This window comes from Geotrypetes seraphini, chromosome 5 (genome assembly GCF_902459505.1).
Source record: "Geotrypetes seraphini chromosome 5, aGeoSer1.1, whole genome shotgun sequence".
Taxonomy (NCBI): domain Eukaryota; kingdom Metazoa; phylum Chordata; class Amphibia; order Gymnophiona; family Dermophiidae; genus Geotrypetes; species Geotrypetes seraphini.
The window spans coordinates 99549060-99566953 of NC_047088.1; the positions used below are offsets into that span (position 1 = coordinate 99549060).

The 17894-nt window shown below is 42.1% G+C and overlaps 1 long non-coding RNA gene across 1 annotated transcript in view; it reads right to left on the reverse strand.

Moving 5' to 3' along the window:
- Window positions 1-17182, reverse strand: part of LOC117361023 — a 79992-nt gene extending 62810 nt beyond the window's left edge. The window contains exon 1 of the long non-coding RNA XR_004539575.1: window positions 16935-17182. This is a non-coding gene — a long non-coding RNA (uncharacterized LOC117361023). The remainder of the gene's footprint in view (window positions 1-16934) is intronic.
- Window positions 17183-17894: the final 712 nt, after the last annotated feature.

Genomic DNA, 17894 nt, shown 5'->3' on the forward strand with positions numbered 1-17894 from the left:
GGCATGCAAACCTACTCAATGCATATTCATTAGAGCTATCCTGAAACCCGACTGGCCTGGTGGTCCTCCAGGACAGAGTTGGGAACCACTGGGAACAAGGCAGAAGGAGAGAGGAGAATTGAAAAAGAGACAACAGCCACTGGAAACAGAAGAAAGACAGGAAAACAGACAAGTAATTGGAACCAGCATAATAGAACATGAAACTGTCCAGAAAACAAAGGTAGAATAAAATGTTTTATTTGGAATGTATTGATCGAAATATGTTAGCTTTGGAAAATATTGATTGCAGATGTTTTTGTACTATATTCAGTACAAAATATGGAGCCCCTTTTCTGGTTTTGCATTTCATAATGTGCCTGGTAGTGGAGAACTTTGTGTTGCTATTGCTTAGATAACATGAAAATCAGGATTTTTATTTTTTGTAAGGTGACTTCCATGGAGCAATTTTCTAGTTCTGAATTGCACATTGTGGGAAGGTAGAATATCTGCTCCCATATAACTAATTTCCCCTCCTCCCCCTTTACAAAACCGCAGTTTTTAGCGCCGATTGCCTTGAGCCACCCTGTCAGGGTGAGCATGTGGCAAAGAATCTAATGTGCACTCTGCAGGCAAAAAAAAAAAAAAAAAGTGGCCATAGGTCTGGAATCTGTGAGTGTCAGTGTAAGTGCTGCAGTAGAGAATGACATGGTGGCAGTTACTCACGGCTAGCCACTGGTAACCCGCCAAAATGGTGGGGGGGAATAAGTGCTCACTGCAGGCATGGGGACAAGGCCATCAACCGCCCCGTGGAGCGGTGAATGGCCTTGTCCCCACAGTTAAGGGAGGGAAGGCGTGCGGTCACTGATTGTGCACGGCCCCCTACCTCCCTACCTACCTAAGGCCAAATCTATCTCCCTCCCTCCCTCCCCTTTACCTTAACGGCACTTTCGTAAAAAACTTACTGAAGCCGGTGAAGCCTGCCTGCTTGCAGTTGCATGCGTGTGTGTGGGTGGAAGCTTCTCCTCTGATGCAACCCTTAAGTTTCAATTCTTTACTAACGCGCCGCGAAGGTAAGGGGGAGGGAGGGAGATTCTTGGGCCGCTGAAGGGCGGTGAGGTGGCGAGAGAGAAGGGTGGATGCTGTGGGGATAGGACGGTGAAGGGGACGGCAGGGACAGGGTCGGGGCGGTGAATGGGACGGCAGAAACGGGGTGGTAAAGGGGACGGTGGTCTGGTGACGGGGACAGATATTTTTCCCCATGTCATTCTCTATGCTGCAGTGCAAAAGGGGATGAGGAACTAGTCCCAGAAAACAGGAACGTGCCAGGAGCCCAGGGAGAGAAGAGCAAGAAAATGATCCAAGCCTATGATCAATGAGAAGTCACAAATTGAAGATGGGTTAAATCTACAAACAAAAGGAAGTTTCACCTGTAGAGAGTAAGAAATGGGAATCAGTAAAGGGATGGGGCGCCAAACCTGCATGGAATGGCAACTAGCTAGGGAAAAGTGCATTGGACCTTGCTGGGGAGTGGAGGAAAACGAGAAAATGAGAAGCAGAACAGGTTAAAAAGATTTAGGGAGTAGAGCAGGCCAAGAACAATTAAATTCCCTGTCCCCAAATATAAAGCATCAAATTATGCCTATGCAGGAGGAGAAAGTACAGAGGGAGGAGATGAAATTAAGGAAAAATGAAAAAATTAATTGGGGAATAGAGTGAGGTGTATATGGGCTGAGGGAAAAGAGGGACTGGTTGGAGAAAAGTGCTATAAATGGCTTGAATGGAGGGAAGGAGAGAGAGAGTATGATGCTGACATGCTGGAAGGGAAGGAGAGTGTGGCTGGACCTTAGCTTTTGATTTCTTGACATTTAGCTATAGGCTACTATATCACTACCATTCGCTACCAGATATATTTTGGTTTTCCTTTTTATTTTGGGTAAAGAGGAAATGTGTTGTGAGTTATGAGTTGGGCACCCCCAATCATTTTCAAAAGTTGGCTCCTACGCCCCCTATAATTTCTTTTACCCAGCCTTTTAACCCTGTTTTTACCACTACCCTATATATCTGTCCAAAGTTTGCTAAATTCTGTCACTATTGGTTTCCACTGTCTGATAATTTTATTCCAGACATCTGCCATTCTCTTGGTAAAGAAGCATTTCCTCATGTTTACAGATCCTCCCTCCTTCCAATTTTATATCATGTCTGTCCTTGAATTTTTGTTTTGCTTTCTTCTTGTACTTTACTAAAGATTGCTAAATACCATATTTAAGTGTTTCAGCCATGTCCCCATTCCTCTTCTTTCTCATAGCTGTTATCCAGACTAGGGCTGCAACAAATATTTGTATTCAATTTGATTTGGCCCCAAATACATTATTCAAATTCGTCCGTATAGTGTTTTAAAGTTGAATACAAATCATCCAGGGTTCCACTGTGCTAAATCCTACTGAAATAAATTCTTGATCTCTGGTTTAACATTTGTTAAGTTAAAGCTCAATGCCCATTATTCATATTTGGTACTCGCATTCGGCAGAATAGTAAAATAAGCTATTTGGTACAACTGTAGTCCACAGAGTCCTCCTTGCCCCTCTCCTCCTCAGTTTGGAATAAGAACCAATGCCAGACCTCAGCCTCCTCTCAGGTCCTACTTCTTGTGAGAACACCTGAGCTGCATCAGTTCCAGGATAAAGCAAGCTACACATGCTACAGCATTCACACCAGCAGTAAATGCAAGAACGATAAGTGCCATCAACTTTTCTGAACGCCCAAAGACCGCACAATGGACCTCCTCAGGGCAGTGTCCCCCAGTTCGGCAAGGAAAGGTCCTGGGAGTGACCCTGGGGAGCTGTAAGGCCAGGATGGCCCACAGAAAACTCAACTCCAGGGCCAGAAGAAGAAGAATGCAGCAGCAATAGGGGAAGATCGTGTTTTTAGTAGATCCACTCATGACTTTGGTTTGACCTTCTTCACAAGGTTCCATCATCTCCAGGTCCTTGCTCCTAAGTATTTTGATGGAACCCCTTTGGGCCAGCCTCATTAGGAAGACTGGAAGCAGGGCTGCCACGAAGCTAAAGCTCCACAGTGACGAGAAGGAGATGTTGAAAGAGGAGTTGAAACATAGATTCAGGCAAAAGGCATCCATGGAGCGGTTGCAAGCAAAGTCTGGTTTGATGGAAGACCATGGGTTGTCAGCCACAAAAAGAGCCATGAGGCGGAGGCCCAGCAAACTATACCAGATGATTGAACCGTGGCATTCATTCAAGGCTGCCAGAGTTGGCTGAACCAGGCGCACCAGGCCAGTGACGATGGCTGCCATCTGCCAGAGAAGTCAGGACATGATGATTAATAATTGTGACAGAACAGAGCTAACGTCCAGTCCCACAATGCCACCAGCTCTTTACATTCTTCAGTAACTACAACCTCAACTTTTAACTACTGTACATTAACTGTTGAGCAGAGAGAAAAGAAAAAAAGACAGACAGACTGGAAAAATGCAGGCAGGAATGTGCCAAGTTATTATTGTGACCTGTGCATTGCAACTTGCCCACTGGTTCCCCCTTTTCCCCTCCCTCTGCTTTACCACCACCAATGAATGTAAATAATGGGATCAGAATATTTTTGCATCCTGTCTATATTTGCATCCTGTATGGCGGCACCACTTGCACAGCCCCTGCATGGGACTGAATACAGGGGTAATAAAGATACAGCAGAGCTACCAAGTGACTTTGTTCAAGAAGGAAGGCTTTTGGCCAGTTCTGTTCTTTGACTTTATATCTCAATGCATTCTGGCATTTGTAGTCCCTGCTTTTACCATTTTAAATCAGTGTTGCAGGTATAAAGAGCCTTTTTAATCACTTAAGGATCCTGAGCAAACTTTTATGAAGAGTCCCCTTTTATTTTTATTTTTTCAGATTGCCCCTCCATCCAAATATAAATAATCCAGTAAACCCAGAATCACGTTCCATGACACAACTAGCTTTTGCAGGAGACCACAATGTGCCTTCCAATATAGCTGCAGGAGAAACATTCTGCGTCCCTGATCCAGAGTAGTAGGAGGGGGTCTATTCTGAGGAAGTAGGCCAATGGCATTAGAGCCTTAGCTTTTGAAGAGAAGTATAAAGCTTGGAAGTAGGGTACTGCCTAGGGCTTTTCCTTTCCAAAAGAAGATGCAGAACTGCAAACAGTGGGTTCCCCTCAATGGAGCCCTTCTGGTCTTTGGTTTTCTCCTCAAGAGGTTGAGCATCAAAAGGAGGTCTACTAGTCTGTTTCATAGCTGTTTTCTTTACTTACTGAAAGAGGAAAGTAAAAACAGGGGTTTCTGGTCTGCTCCACAGCTATCCCCTGAGGCACAAGGGTTAATAAGGAGGAGAAAGGAGATAATCAGGGAGATCTGGTTCTATCCTCAAGGAAGAGAAACTGATTGAAGCTTCTGCTAGCCAACAGGGAAAGAACTGAAGCTGGACAGTAGTTGATCTGGTGAGTGCTGGAGGCCTGAAGGATAGGAGGTAGGACCCAAACTCTTAGTAAAATCCTAAGGGGTGAACTTGGGAATAGAAACTACAGAAAGGAGTCCTGTTAAAAAGAAAGGGGACTAACCATTCAGTGTTTAGTTGAATGAAGAGAGTATCATTGGGAAGAGAGTACTATTGGGTGGGGAGGGGTGGGTGTGGAGAGGGATGGTAGAGGTTATTGAAAGGTTCAAACGCATAATTACATATAGATAAAGTAGGGGTTTATTGAAAGTGGAATTGGTCTTTTATTATGTATATTATATTATTATAGTTGATGCATTATTGATGTGCTTTGATATTGTATTTGTTGTATTTGATGATGTTTGCATCAATAAAAACTGTTTGAATCTAAAAAAAACCTAAGATTTTAGTTTGGTCTGTAAACCTCCCCTAAGATTCTATCATTAGAGCCTCATATTAATGCATTGATAAAGAATCTTTCCTTCTAATGTCCAACTAAAATACATTCAAAAATTCTTTACTGTATTTCATTTTTGATGACTGGTATAAGCATTATTTTTATAATTGATGGCTTATTGTAATATCTATTTAGATTGTCCAAAATTGGAATTGAAGAAAAACCTGCAAAATGTGCAAATACAACAACATGCCTTATTTTTTTTCATTAAAAAAGGGATGGGAAAAAATGGGATAGAAACACCCCATTCCTGATCATATTAGTTGCCAACTGAGGCTAGGATACTATTTACCGGTAAGTTTTATTGTATGTCATTTAAATTTCTTTATGAGGAAGTTCATATGGTTTTGTAATTTTCTTTGCTCTAGAACTTATCAGGTACTAATAGGCAGGGCCCTTTCTCAAATCTAGAGTAACCCTTGTGGGGTACCACAGGGATCACCCCTTGCTCCCCTACTTTTTAAGGTTTATCTACCTTCATTGGGGACCAAATTGCCTATTATGGGAATTAAATTGTATATTTATGCCGACAATATTACACTTGTTTTATCACCAGTCATTATTTATCGGATTTTTGTCATACTGTTGTTGCAGTACTATCAGTTGTAGAAGAATGGATGCAAGCATTCAAATTGAAGATAAATTCTCAGAAAATTAAATTCTTTTTTGTTACTCCCGCTAAGTCTGTGGTGGATTGTCTTGTTTTGAAAAGCATAAAATACCCCAAAGAGTCCATAATAAAAATTTTTGATGGTGAATTTAGATAGGACTTTATCCATGGAAATTAACTTAAATGCAGTTGTTCACAAAAGCTTTTTTATTCTCTGGAAACTGCGCTCTGTTAGATCTTGTTATGAACAACTGGCATTTCAGCTGCTGGTACAGTCTTTGCTATTGTCTATACTTGATTATTGTAATGTAATCTATTTTGAAGGTAGTAAAAAGCATCTCCGGAAACTTGAAGTGATTCAAAACACTGCAGCACACTTGATTTTTAATCTGAGTTAGATGGATCATGTAACACCTTATTTTCGCAAATTACATTGGCTCCCAGTGGAGGCTTGCGCCATCTTTAAATTTGGCTGGTTTTGTTATAAGGTGCTCCATGGTCTGCTACCGAGTTATTTCGTAGATTTTTTTGGGCTTTCCTCTTCTGTGAGGTCTTTGCATAACTTGACTTTTTTTGCTTTCCCTTCAGCTACAGGTTGTACTTATAAGAGATATCAGGAGAGGTTGATATATTATCAGGTTGCAAGTTGGTAACCTAAATTTCATACATTGTTGATATCCTTTCCTTCTTACTTGCACTTTAGAAAATCATTGAAAACCTATTTATGTAAGTTGTTTCTGAGGGCTGTTAGTATTATGCTGTTAGACCAATTTTTATGAAATGAGATTATTATAATTGTAATTCACTGTGTATGTACAGGTTTGTTTTTTTTTAATTTTGTTACCTGCATCGATCTGCAAGGTTTTGCAGGATAAAAATAAAATGTTATATTTATTTGGGGCTCCTTTTATCAAGCCACGCTAGCGGTTTAACGCACGTAATAACGCGCGTTAAACTGCCGGCCGCGCTAGCCGCTAATGCCTGCCTTGAGTAGGTGGTAGTTTTTTAGCCAGCGCAAGGGTTAGCGCGTGATTAAAAGTCACGCACGCTAACCCCTCTAGTGCGGCTGATAAAAGGAGCCCTTGGTTTTATATCAAGTTTCAAGTTTATTTAAAATATTTGATATGATCGCAATATCCAAATCCAATGCGATTTACAAAAATTAAAAGTGGAAAAAAAAAAAAATCCAACAAACAGAACATTAAAAACAATTATGACGTAAAAATGCAATTGAAAAAGGATGGGTAAGGAGACAAAAGGTTGGGGAATGTTACCCGCTTAATTAACAGTGCTCCTTGTCCAGATAAATTCCAGAACGAGGTCATATGATATTAAATGGGTCAGTTAAAGGCGTCCTTATATATCCCGTCCTGCCCAAAGACCTCAGAATGGGTTACAGTTTACAATCATAGTTATGCAATATGAGTTAGAAGCCTCTTGGATAGGATCATTTTAGAGTCGGGAGCAGTAGGGGGGTGAGGCGGAAGAAGGGATACAAGTTGCAGCCTAATCACTTTATTTCAGCAAATAAAAATGGCATCAAGCAAGCGTGGGACAAGATTTGAACAGGGATTAAAACTAACGGCTCCATTTTTAATTGACAATATACCCATAAACCTAGTATCATCATTAAAGATACTTGGGGTTATTATCGATGAAAATCTTTCCTACCATGATCACATCAGTAATATTGTCAAATGTTGTTTCTATCGTTTGCATATGATTCGTTCTGTGTCGAAGTTTCTAGAACCCAAATCCTTAAATATTTTAATACACTCGCTTGTGATCGCCAAGCTTGATTATTGTAACTCGCTATTGCTAAATATTACTCAAAAGGAAAAGAAACGTTTACAAATAATCCAAAATACTGCAGTTAAAATCATTCATAATGGAAAAAAATTTGATCACGTAACTCCCTTCCTAATTGATTCACATTGGCTTCCCATTAACCAACGAATAACCTATAAAATTTTGCTTTCAGTATTTAAAACGCTATCCACCAACGAACCTCAATTTATAGATCGGCTACTCATCCCTTACAACACGACACGTTCACTCCGATCCGCATCTCAGGGACTGCTAATGATTCCTTCTCTGAAAATTATTGGAACCAGACATCACGACATATATTCTGTAATGGCCCCTTTAACCTGGAACGCCTTGCCTTTACATATAAGAGAAGTTAAAGATCTCTGCAAATTCAAAAATAATTTAAAAACTTTTTTATTTAGAGATGCATTTAATGTTTAAATAATTCATTTCTACCAATCCCAATCCTATTCCTCATGTTTTTCCCTTATTTGGTTTTTCTTTTCTTCATAATTATGATAAATATTAATATTGTAACTGTTCTCTCTTACTTTCCATTCCCTTATGTATCTGAGTCTGTTTGTTTTGTCAGATTGTTTTTAACCCTTTTTAATGATGTATAATGAACTCTTGATCTATCTTATATTTTAATGTTACTCGCTTAGTATGTAATAAGCGATTTATCAAATTTTAATAAACTTGAAACTATAGATGATATGCACTTTGTGGGTCTAATCATTTAGTCACAGTCCATGTAAAGTTTCGCTGAGGCGATGCGATAGAAAGGGTGGGGTGGAAGAGGGCAGAGGGAAAGGCTAGGCAAAGATAGGTTTTGATAGCTTTTCTAAAGTTTAGGAGACCTTCAAGAGATCTGATGTGGGGAGGAAGGCTATTCCAGAGATTTGGTGGGAAGTGGGAGTAAGATCATTTTCACGCTATCTGGAGCTGGAGGGCGATGTCCTGATGGTGTATGTATGCATATTTCATCTTGGGATCGTAGCGTTCTGTTTGGAGTGTAGAGAGGAAGTTTGAGAAGTATTTAGTACTCTCTTGTTCACTTTCTACCAATAGGGCAGGTTTATAGGTTACAAGGTAGATCACCATTTATTTTTCCCAATCCTAGAGAAAAACTTTTGGTAGATTGTTTAAGTCTCTCTGCCTTTCAGGCTGCAAAGCTTTGGGAAAACCTCACCTTCTGAAATCATGTTAATTACAAATTCCAGAATGTTTGAGGAATATGTTTTGAAATCTAGATAAATAATTTGATACTTATTTTATATATAAGTGGAATTTGCAAATGATGCAAATGATGAATGATCCTACTTTTTTTTATGCAAACCGCAGTGAACCATGCTTATGCAGTATATAAGTATACAATGCAATATTATACTAAGCCCCTCTTTCACGAAACTTCGATAGCTGTTTCTAGTGCAGGGAGCCGCGCTGAATGGCCCACGCTGCTCCTGACGCTCATGGAGTCCCTATGAGCGTCGGAAGCAGCGCGGGTCCCCGCACTAGAGACTGCTATCATAGTTTCGTAAAAGGAGGCCTAAATGTCCTTACAGTTGGAGGCACTGCCTTAAGAACAGAGAAGGTCCAGTACTCGTACATTTAAAAAGGAGCCAAGGAGATGCAGGAGAACAGCAGAGAAAGTGGAGATCAAGGACTGTCAATACAGTGAGCACCTTTGATTCTGCTTGCCTGTGCTTTTCTTTATGTTTATGGACTCTGTACCTCATTTCATGGTACTACTTTTGTACATTTTTTGTGTATTTGGGAAAGGCCCAATGTTTTTCTTAGCTCCTGATTTGTTTCCTTGAGTTATTTTCCTATGTGGATTCAACATGCCTGTCCTAAAACTATATATAGATTATGCAAAAAAAACTGGAAGAGTACCATTATTACTTGGCTCTGTGCTTGGGGAGAGGAACTACAAGCAGACATTGAGTTTTTCAGTAACAGGCACCACTGATTTGTTGCATATCTGCCCCGATGCAGTGGGGGATCCATTGCATATCATTATGGTTTTACTGTATCAGGCTCTAGTAAAATATGTTGAGAAACATCCAATTTAAAGTTGACAAACAGTTGGAAAATGAAGGATGGGGCTGATCCAATTCTGTAAGCACACCCAGCTTTCACAAAAACTTTACCAGAACAACAGAATCTAAAGCCTGGATTCACTAACCTGCCCGATCGGGCCCGATCCGGGCAGGTCCGATGAATTCAGGAACGAAAAATATGCAGATGGGGGCGATCGGAGGAACGCCCCCATCTGCCTGCATGGATCACTCTATAGCGATCCCCGTGCATGCGCAGACCATCTGTAGATGGTCTGTGCATGCCCGTCTGAGACGCGACTTTTTTTTTTTTAACTTAAAATTTTTTTAACTTAAAACTTTAGTTTCTAGCCCTGTGGGTTAAAACCACGGGCTCGCTGGGCGGGGAAGGGCAGGAGAATGACGATGCGGCAGGAGAGATTTGGGGAAGGGCAGGAGAACGGCGATGCGGCAGGAGAGATTTGGTGAAGGGCAGGAGAATGGCGATGCGGCAGGAGAGATTCGGGGAAGATCGAGGCAGAGCAGGGCGGCATGAGGGTGAGCAGCAAAGATAAGAAGCAGGGCAGAGCAGGGCAGCATTCGGGGCGAGCAGGCAGGAGAGATTGCAGAGCAGAGAGCAGGGCTTCCAGTCGGAAAGACGTTTTCGACTGGTCCCCAGCAGTCATTTCTTCAGTTGATCGGCCAGCCCAGTCGGATCGGAAATTTGGGGTAGTAAATCGGGTCGCTGTCCAATTTGCATGCGTTTTACCTTATTTGCATGCACAGATTCAAAGCGAATCGTAGGAGAGGTAAGTGAATCAGGCTGGATGGAAATTTGATAGTAGAGAGGTCGTAAACCGATCGGTACACGATCGGTTTGCTTTATGAATCTAGCCTAGAACATTAGGAAAATCTTGCACCACAGTCACACATGCAAAACACAGATAGACCCCTCACTAAATACAGATTTAAGGAACCACAAATTAGGAACAGAAGCATGCAAACACTGGACTGCAAACCCCAAAGAAGCCAGACTCTGCATGCAGTGAAACAGAAATAGACATTTATTTCCTCTTTGCACTGTGCAAAATATGAAAGCAGAAGAGATGCTTTGCATTCAAATTCCCACAACTAAACCAAGAAAAAAATTATTTTGTTCTACTTTGTTGAATGGGCATTTTGGCCCCTGACAAAACACTCCATTCCCAAAACCAGCAAAAGACTCCAGTTTCCTCCACTCCAAGGCCATTACAGCTACCGATTCTGTAACATAGTAGATGATGACAGATTAAGACCCAAATGGTCCATCTAGTCTGCCCAACCTGATTTAATCTAAAAATTTGTTGGGATTTGGGTTTTTTTTCTTCTTCTCCTTAGCTATTTCTGGGCAAGTCTGCCCAGTACTGGTCTTAGTTCTTCAATATTTACTATTATTTTCTGATTCTAGATCCTCTGTGTTCATCCCACTTTTTTTCCTCTCCACCACCTCTCTCGGGAGCGCATTCCAGGCATCTACCACCGTTTCCGTAAAGAAGAATTTCCTTATATTGCTCTTGAGTCTTCCACCCCTCAACCTCAAATTATGTCCTCTGTTTTACCATTTTCCTTTCTTTGGAAAATATTTTGTTCTACGTTAATACCTTTCAAGTATTTGAACGTCTGAATCATATCTCCCCTGTCCCTCCTTTCCTCTAAGGTATACATATTCAGGGCTTCCAGTCTCTCCTCATACGTCTTTTGTCGCAAACCTCCTATCATTTTCGTCGCCCTCCTCTGGACCACTTCAAGCCTGTTTGTGTTCTTCGACAGATATGGCCTCTAAAACTGAACACAATACTCCAAGTGGGGCCTCACCAACGACCTGTACAGGGGCATCAGCACCTTCTTCCTTCTACTGGTTATGCCTCTCTTTATACAGCCCAGCATCCTTCTGGCAGCAACCACCGCCTTGTCGCACTGTTTTTTCACCTTTAGTTCTTTGGACACTAGCTTGTGCTCAGTTTAACCATTGTTTATTAATATATCAATATATGAGGACACACAAGTCTTAAAGGCAGACATAGTATGTTCTAAATTCTGGACAAAAGCCAGCCCCATATATTGGGAATTTGGCATCTTAAACATAAAGGGATCACATGAATACATAAAAATAGATTCATTATTACAGGTACATAGGTTAGTTTACTCTTCAATGATACTTTCCTTCAACCCTTTGACCATCTGGAGGCCTATAATTTATTAGGGTTATAAACTGGTCACTACCCAAGACAGAAGTGACTTATGTTTTTCTTCTCCAGAAGGGCAGTGAATTGCAGATTCAGCAAAGAAGTCATACTTAATGCATGTAGTTAATGCTCTTACTAGTTCCAGAAGAATCCTAACATAATAGTAGAGATGCATTAATAAGTATATTTCTACGGTGAAATTTTTCCATGGTATGAAGGTCCCAAAAACAACAAGGCAGTCAGCTAACAAAATCCAACATGGAAAACAACAATAAACCAATGAGAAGAATAAAACTTTTCTTTATTCATTATGCTTGCTCCAGGTATCACCTAGAGCTGCTTCAGATGCATACAAAGTACCAATTGGTTCTACAATCCAACCTTGACCAATTGGTAAAATCAATATCTCCAAACCAAGCTGAAGCATGCCACTAGGCAGTAGCATAGTGAGGGAAGTTTGGACCCAGGGTGGAGGTGCCCGGCATTGCCACACTGTGCACCAACAATACGCTCTTCCCTACCCCCTGGTATCCCCCCCCCCCTCCCCGTGCCCCTTCAAATCTTTGCGGATAGCAAACATGATCTCCTTCCTGCTGCTTGTACCAGCTGAGCCTTCCTTCTGATGTCATTTCCAGGTCCTGCAAGTAGGAAGTAATGTCAGAGGGAGTACTGAGGTCAGTGCAACCAGCAGTTAGGAGATACCTGCTCACTGCTGGTGAAGAGTAGAAAAGATAGGTAGGGGAGAGGGGAGGGAGAAGAGAAGAGAAGAGAAATGCTGGCACCCGAGGTCCGTCTCTACCTTACTATGCCACTGGCCCTAGCAAAACACAGCCATGTCAGGCATCTGTTTTTAACAACCTGGAGCTAGTATAGTGAATAAAGAAAAGTTTTATTCTTCTCATTGGCTTACTGTTTTCTTCCACCACTGATATGAGGATATTTTACTGCATATCACATATATTACTATAAACACAGAAACAGATCCCCCATTGTACTGGGGCTGAAGAAGAGTTTAGGGGTGAATACACAACAAATCAGTAGTGTCTGTGGCCAAAATGCCTCAGCTTTTCCTTATAGTTCCTCTCCCCAGCCACACAGACAAGTAATTGTGGAATTTAATGCACCAAAGCAGCAAAACATTCTTCCTCTTTCTATCCAGCACTCACAAGCCCTGGTGATAGCTTCATGGGGGTAGCAAACCAGACAACTGCCACAGGCCTCACATCTTAGGTGGAGATTTTGCAAAGTGGCAGCTCTATTTGTGTTTTAAACCTCAACTATTTGCCTAATTACTGAAAACAATATTATGATTCATGACCCTGGATAGGACAAAATAAAACTAAAATAATAAATGTCCAAAATGCTTAATGGTCTTCTAATTTAAGCTTCTGAGTGATCCCATATGAAATATGACTCTCTTGCACTAAACCCGGTACTTCTGCCAATTCACATTGTATTGTGAAGAGCAATTTTTTTAACCTAGGTGTTCACATTTACAGATGTGTAACACAACTTGCATGTACTCACATAGGTGCACACCTATGTACATGTATGCATACTAGCATGGTTGTTGTTAGGTGCCATTGACATGTGTTCGAGTCGTAGCAACTTGATGAATTGCAGATTTAAAAAGGAATCCGTTTTGTGCTAGTCTGGAAAGGTCCTCCAGCTTCATCCCCATGGTTGTTTTCAATGTGTCCATCTATCTGATTGCAGGTCGCCCTCTTTGCCTGGTTCCTTCGATCTTTCCAAACATGATGTCCTTCTCCAGTGATCTCTGTCTTCTGATGGTGTGACCAAAATAAGACAGTTGTAACTTCATTATTTGGGCTTCGAATGACATAGCCGGTTTGATCTCTTCCAGAATCAATTTGTTAGTTCTTCTTGCGGACCACGGCACACCTAAAATCTTTCTCCGGCACCAAAGCTCAAATGAGTCAATCTTCTTTCTGTCTTGTTTCTGTAGTGTCCAACTTTTGCATCTGTAGCGGACCACTGAGAAAATGAGTGCGTGGACAAGTCTGATCTTTGTTTGGAGTGTTACCTTCTTGCCTTTGAATACTTTGTCGAGAGCCTTCATTGAAGAACGACCAAGTGCTAGTCTGCGGAGTATTTCCTCCCTGCTAGATGCTTCTTGGCTAGTTGCTTTGGTACTAGCATAGTACCTAAGTGCTATTCTGCGAATACATGCTGAACCTACATATTTACAAGGTGGGCATAGACGAGGGTGAAGCTTGGGCAGGGCATGGGTAGGGACTTCCAATTAGGTGTATTACTTATAGAGTGAATATAAGAACATAAGAATTGCCTCTGCTGAGTCAGACCACAGGTCCATCATGCCCAGCAGTCCGCTGGGCATGATGGACCTGTGGTCCTGTGGACCTGTAAGTTAAGTGGGTAGCTTCCACATTTAGGCTCTGGCACAAGTCAGCTCTGTGGCTAGTGTAATTGCAGGCAATGAGATGTTAGGCTCCCTGATACATAACATAATATAACATAACAAATGTATTTATATACCACAATACCTCACAGATCTATGCAGTTTACAACAAAATTAAACTGAACAACCACAGCGAAGCATAGGCGATATATATTAAAAAAATTTGACAAATAAATAAGTCTGCAAAGATTTCCTAAAATGTAAATAAGAACAGTCAAGAATCGGAAGACTGATCTCTTTGTCCCCAGTTGCAACTTGGTATGAAAGCAGCCTCTGAAAATATCTTTTATGTGTGTAACCCTTAACAGGCGGGAATGTGAACAGTGCAAAAACACGCACAGAGCGTCTTGGATTAGCAAATACGATAACTTGCAGTAAGGCCATGCAACGCCTTATAGCAAATGCATTCAAATTTGAAAACCAGGTTGCATTAGTATTTTATAATGGAACCTAGGTGTCCAAGTTCTGTTAAAAAATATGGTCCTTCTGCCCACCCTTGGGATGCCTAAATGGAGGTGCCAAGCTATAGAACTACCTTCCATTTTACTAAACGGAGAAATATTCTGGGACTTTGCTCCAGGACAGGATGTGATGAAATAGGGGATTGTGCTTTTTTGTCAGTTCCCCAGCCCTACAAGTTCCTTTTTATGAGGATGGGGGAAGCATAGAAACCCCTGAAAGGAGAGGAATAGAGGAGTTTGGAATCCAAGAGAAGATTAGGAGCACATATGAATGAGATCTCCTTCCACTGGTGGAACAAAAGAGGTAGTATGTGGTCTTTTTCAGCAAGAGGAAAAGGGGTCTCCTCTACTGGAGTCCACTGAAAAGCAGAGAGGGACTTTTGGAGAAGAAGGAACCATTATAGATAGACATCAGTACTCGGAGGAGGGACCTCCCCTAGATCTGGTGACTGCAGTTGCCAGGGAAGGTATTTTGCAGGATTTGCTGCATTAATTCAAGAGAGTATTTTGACCACTGGAGACAGAGTATTTTGTGGACAGTACCACCACAGAAAGAAGAGGAGGCAATTCCTAGCACACTGAAGGATCCAAGCCAAGCAGAACCTATCTTTTCTATTCTAAATAACTGCTTTTTATTTTTCTATCATTTTTACTATAGATGCTTATGTTTTGTGGAAATTACCTATTCCTATTTTGGTATGTTTATATCAAATGCCATGGGAGTCCCTATATTTTGGGCCTACTTGCTCATATTTTTGTGCCAGTTCAGTCTCTTCCCCCCCCCCCCCCCCCCCCTCTCCATTATTTGCTGTTCTGTGAACTGTGAAAGAATTCCATGTAGGATTTCCCAATAGAGCCACAAGAAAACCCAAAACCAAACTACAAATCTCTTGCAGCACCTCTGGTGAAACCCTCCCCTGAGCTGTAGGAAGACCAGCTACAGCAGCATAATTTTTTTTCAACAAATGTTTTCAAACAGTTGCATGTCTTGCTTTTTTTTCCTCACCTTTATCCTTTGTTAACATTCCTTTTTTCTGACTCCAAGTTCTTTCATGTTTTCTTTGTGTTTTAATTTATAGTTCATATTTTCACTTTTTGTAGTCTTTTCTTATTCATTTTCATCTTTCTACATTTGCTACTTTATAGTAATTTACCAGGCTCCCCTTCTGTCCTCTTTCTCTCACACATGCCTTTCTCTTCTTCACATCCCCCTCATTTCCCTCTTCTTGCTAACACACATCCCTGTGTAGGTCTCAGACATAAACAGCCACCTGCCCCTCTCATGTTCATTAGATGCGTCCCTCCACCTTCCCTTGTTTGTACTGTCATGTCTTTCCCATCTCTCTAATTCTTCCTCTTGGCTCCACCATCTTTCCTGTCTTGTCTCTCTTCTGCCTCTGCCTTCTTTTCCTCCATCCTTATACTTTTTTGTTCCATCCCTTTCCTTGGCTGATGTTCAGGAACAGAAGGTCAGACATGAAGTCTAGGACCACGTGCAGCAATACCTATCCTTGGTTGTTGCAGCAGTGCTGCCCACCTCTTCCCTTAATCTTGGCACTTCCTATCCAGAGGTGGCTCTGAGGTCTCTCACTATGTGCACTTGTGCTGCACTGCCTATCCCTATGGCCCACTTCTGAACAGGAAGCATGGGGAGAGGCAATGCCATGCATGGTCAGGGCAATGCTGCCCGATTGCCCTTGCTACTTCATCCATGGCATCATCATCATCATCAACATAAGAACATAAGAATAACCTTACTGGGTCAGACCAATGGTCCATCAAGCCCAGTAGCCCTTTCTCATGGTGGTCAATCCAGGTCACTAGTACCTGGCCAAAACCCAAAGAGTAGCAACATTCCATGCTACTGATCCAGGGCAAGCAGAGGCTTCCCCCATGTCTTAATAACAGACTATGGACTTTTCCTCCAGGAATTTGTCTAAACTTTTCTTAAAACCAGCTACGCCATCCGCCTTTACCACAACCTCTGGCAACGCGTTCCAGGCTTAAGAATAAAGACAAGAATTTCAGCCCAGCCCCCTCACTTCACTTCTTCAGAGTCAGGACTGGTAGCCATTGAGTGCAGACAATGAGAAAGTTGTGCTTTTAATCCCCTGTTAGGCAGGGCCCGGGGCAGCTACACCTGGTACCCATAGGTAAAAGCAGCTCTGGCATATGGATCAAGATGAGGTTGTCAGAAACTCAGGATTAGCACATAAAATTCTCTTGTAGAACTGGGTCACTTGCATCCCTGCATACAATAAATGCTTGAGCAATTCCTGTACTTTAACTGCTGAGCAGAGAAAGACATGCAAGAAAAATACAGAGCAATAAGGAAATAATAGTAAATGCTCATGACAGCAAGGGTAGGCAGGGAAAAAGCAGTGGCAATAAATGAGATAAAGCTGCAGGAGGGGGAGTGCAGGAGAGACAGGCTGTGCTGACTTTCACCTTTGTTGCCAGTATCTGAAGGTCCTTAATGCAGCTTCAGTGCCTATTCACACTCCAGGTCCCGCAGTAACCGAAAGGGCTACTATCTCATTCAGGATAAGGTTCTCCGTGTATTATCTGGGTCTCTAGTACCTGTGCACAGGTGGCTACCCTGCTGTTTCCAGTCGAAAATAACATTTATTCCCTTTCTCGAGTCTTTCTGCTACAGACGGCTCTCGCTCTCTTCCCCCCTCTGTTTCTCAACTTTGTGGCTGCACAGATGGCAAAAGTTTTCAAGGCTAGAGGAGGATACAGAGCGGCTATCTGTGCTATGAGATTTCCTGCTATAGTCTTTGGCCAAGGTTTGACGGGGAGATTCCATCTCACTTCTGTTTTCAGTTCACAAAAAATCTCCTCCACCCCACAGCTGCTGCAGATAATATGCATTAGATCATCACTATTAACAGCACTTTTTGGACGGCTGCCTTTTCAAAAGCTGGTTAACTAATGAATGATCAGACCCTCACGTCCTCCAAATGCATCCCTTTCATTCGTGGAGGAGAAGTCTGCCTCTCTCCTTGGTTACCTTCATTATGCTGAGGTGAGAAGTGTGAACAAAGATATTTCTCACACAAAGGGAACTAAGGGAACCCCCAATTTTGCTCCTTATTCTGTTTTTCTGTCAGTGTTTTAGGATGCTCATGTTCAATCCTTCAGGGTCACAACCCAGGTCTTAGAACACATTACCAGTATGCCAGTCTGGTTTAGAGAGTTGCACAGGGACAGAAATCCCACCCATCCCCGCCTGTCCCCGCCAGGATCCTCTCCATCCCCACCTGTCCCCGTCAGGATCCTCTCCATCCCCACCCGTCCCCGTCAGGATCCTCTCCGTCCCCACCCATCCCCGCAAGGAATTATCTCCATCCCCGCCCATCCCCATAAAAAGCAGCAATTACTTCTGACAGGATCATCAATTCCAGT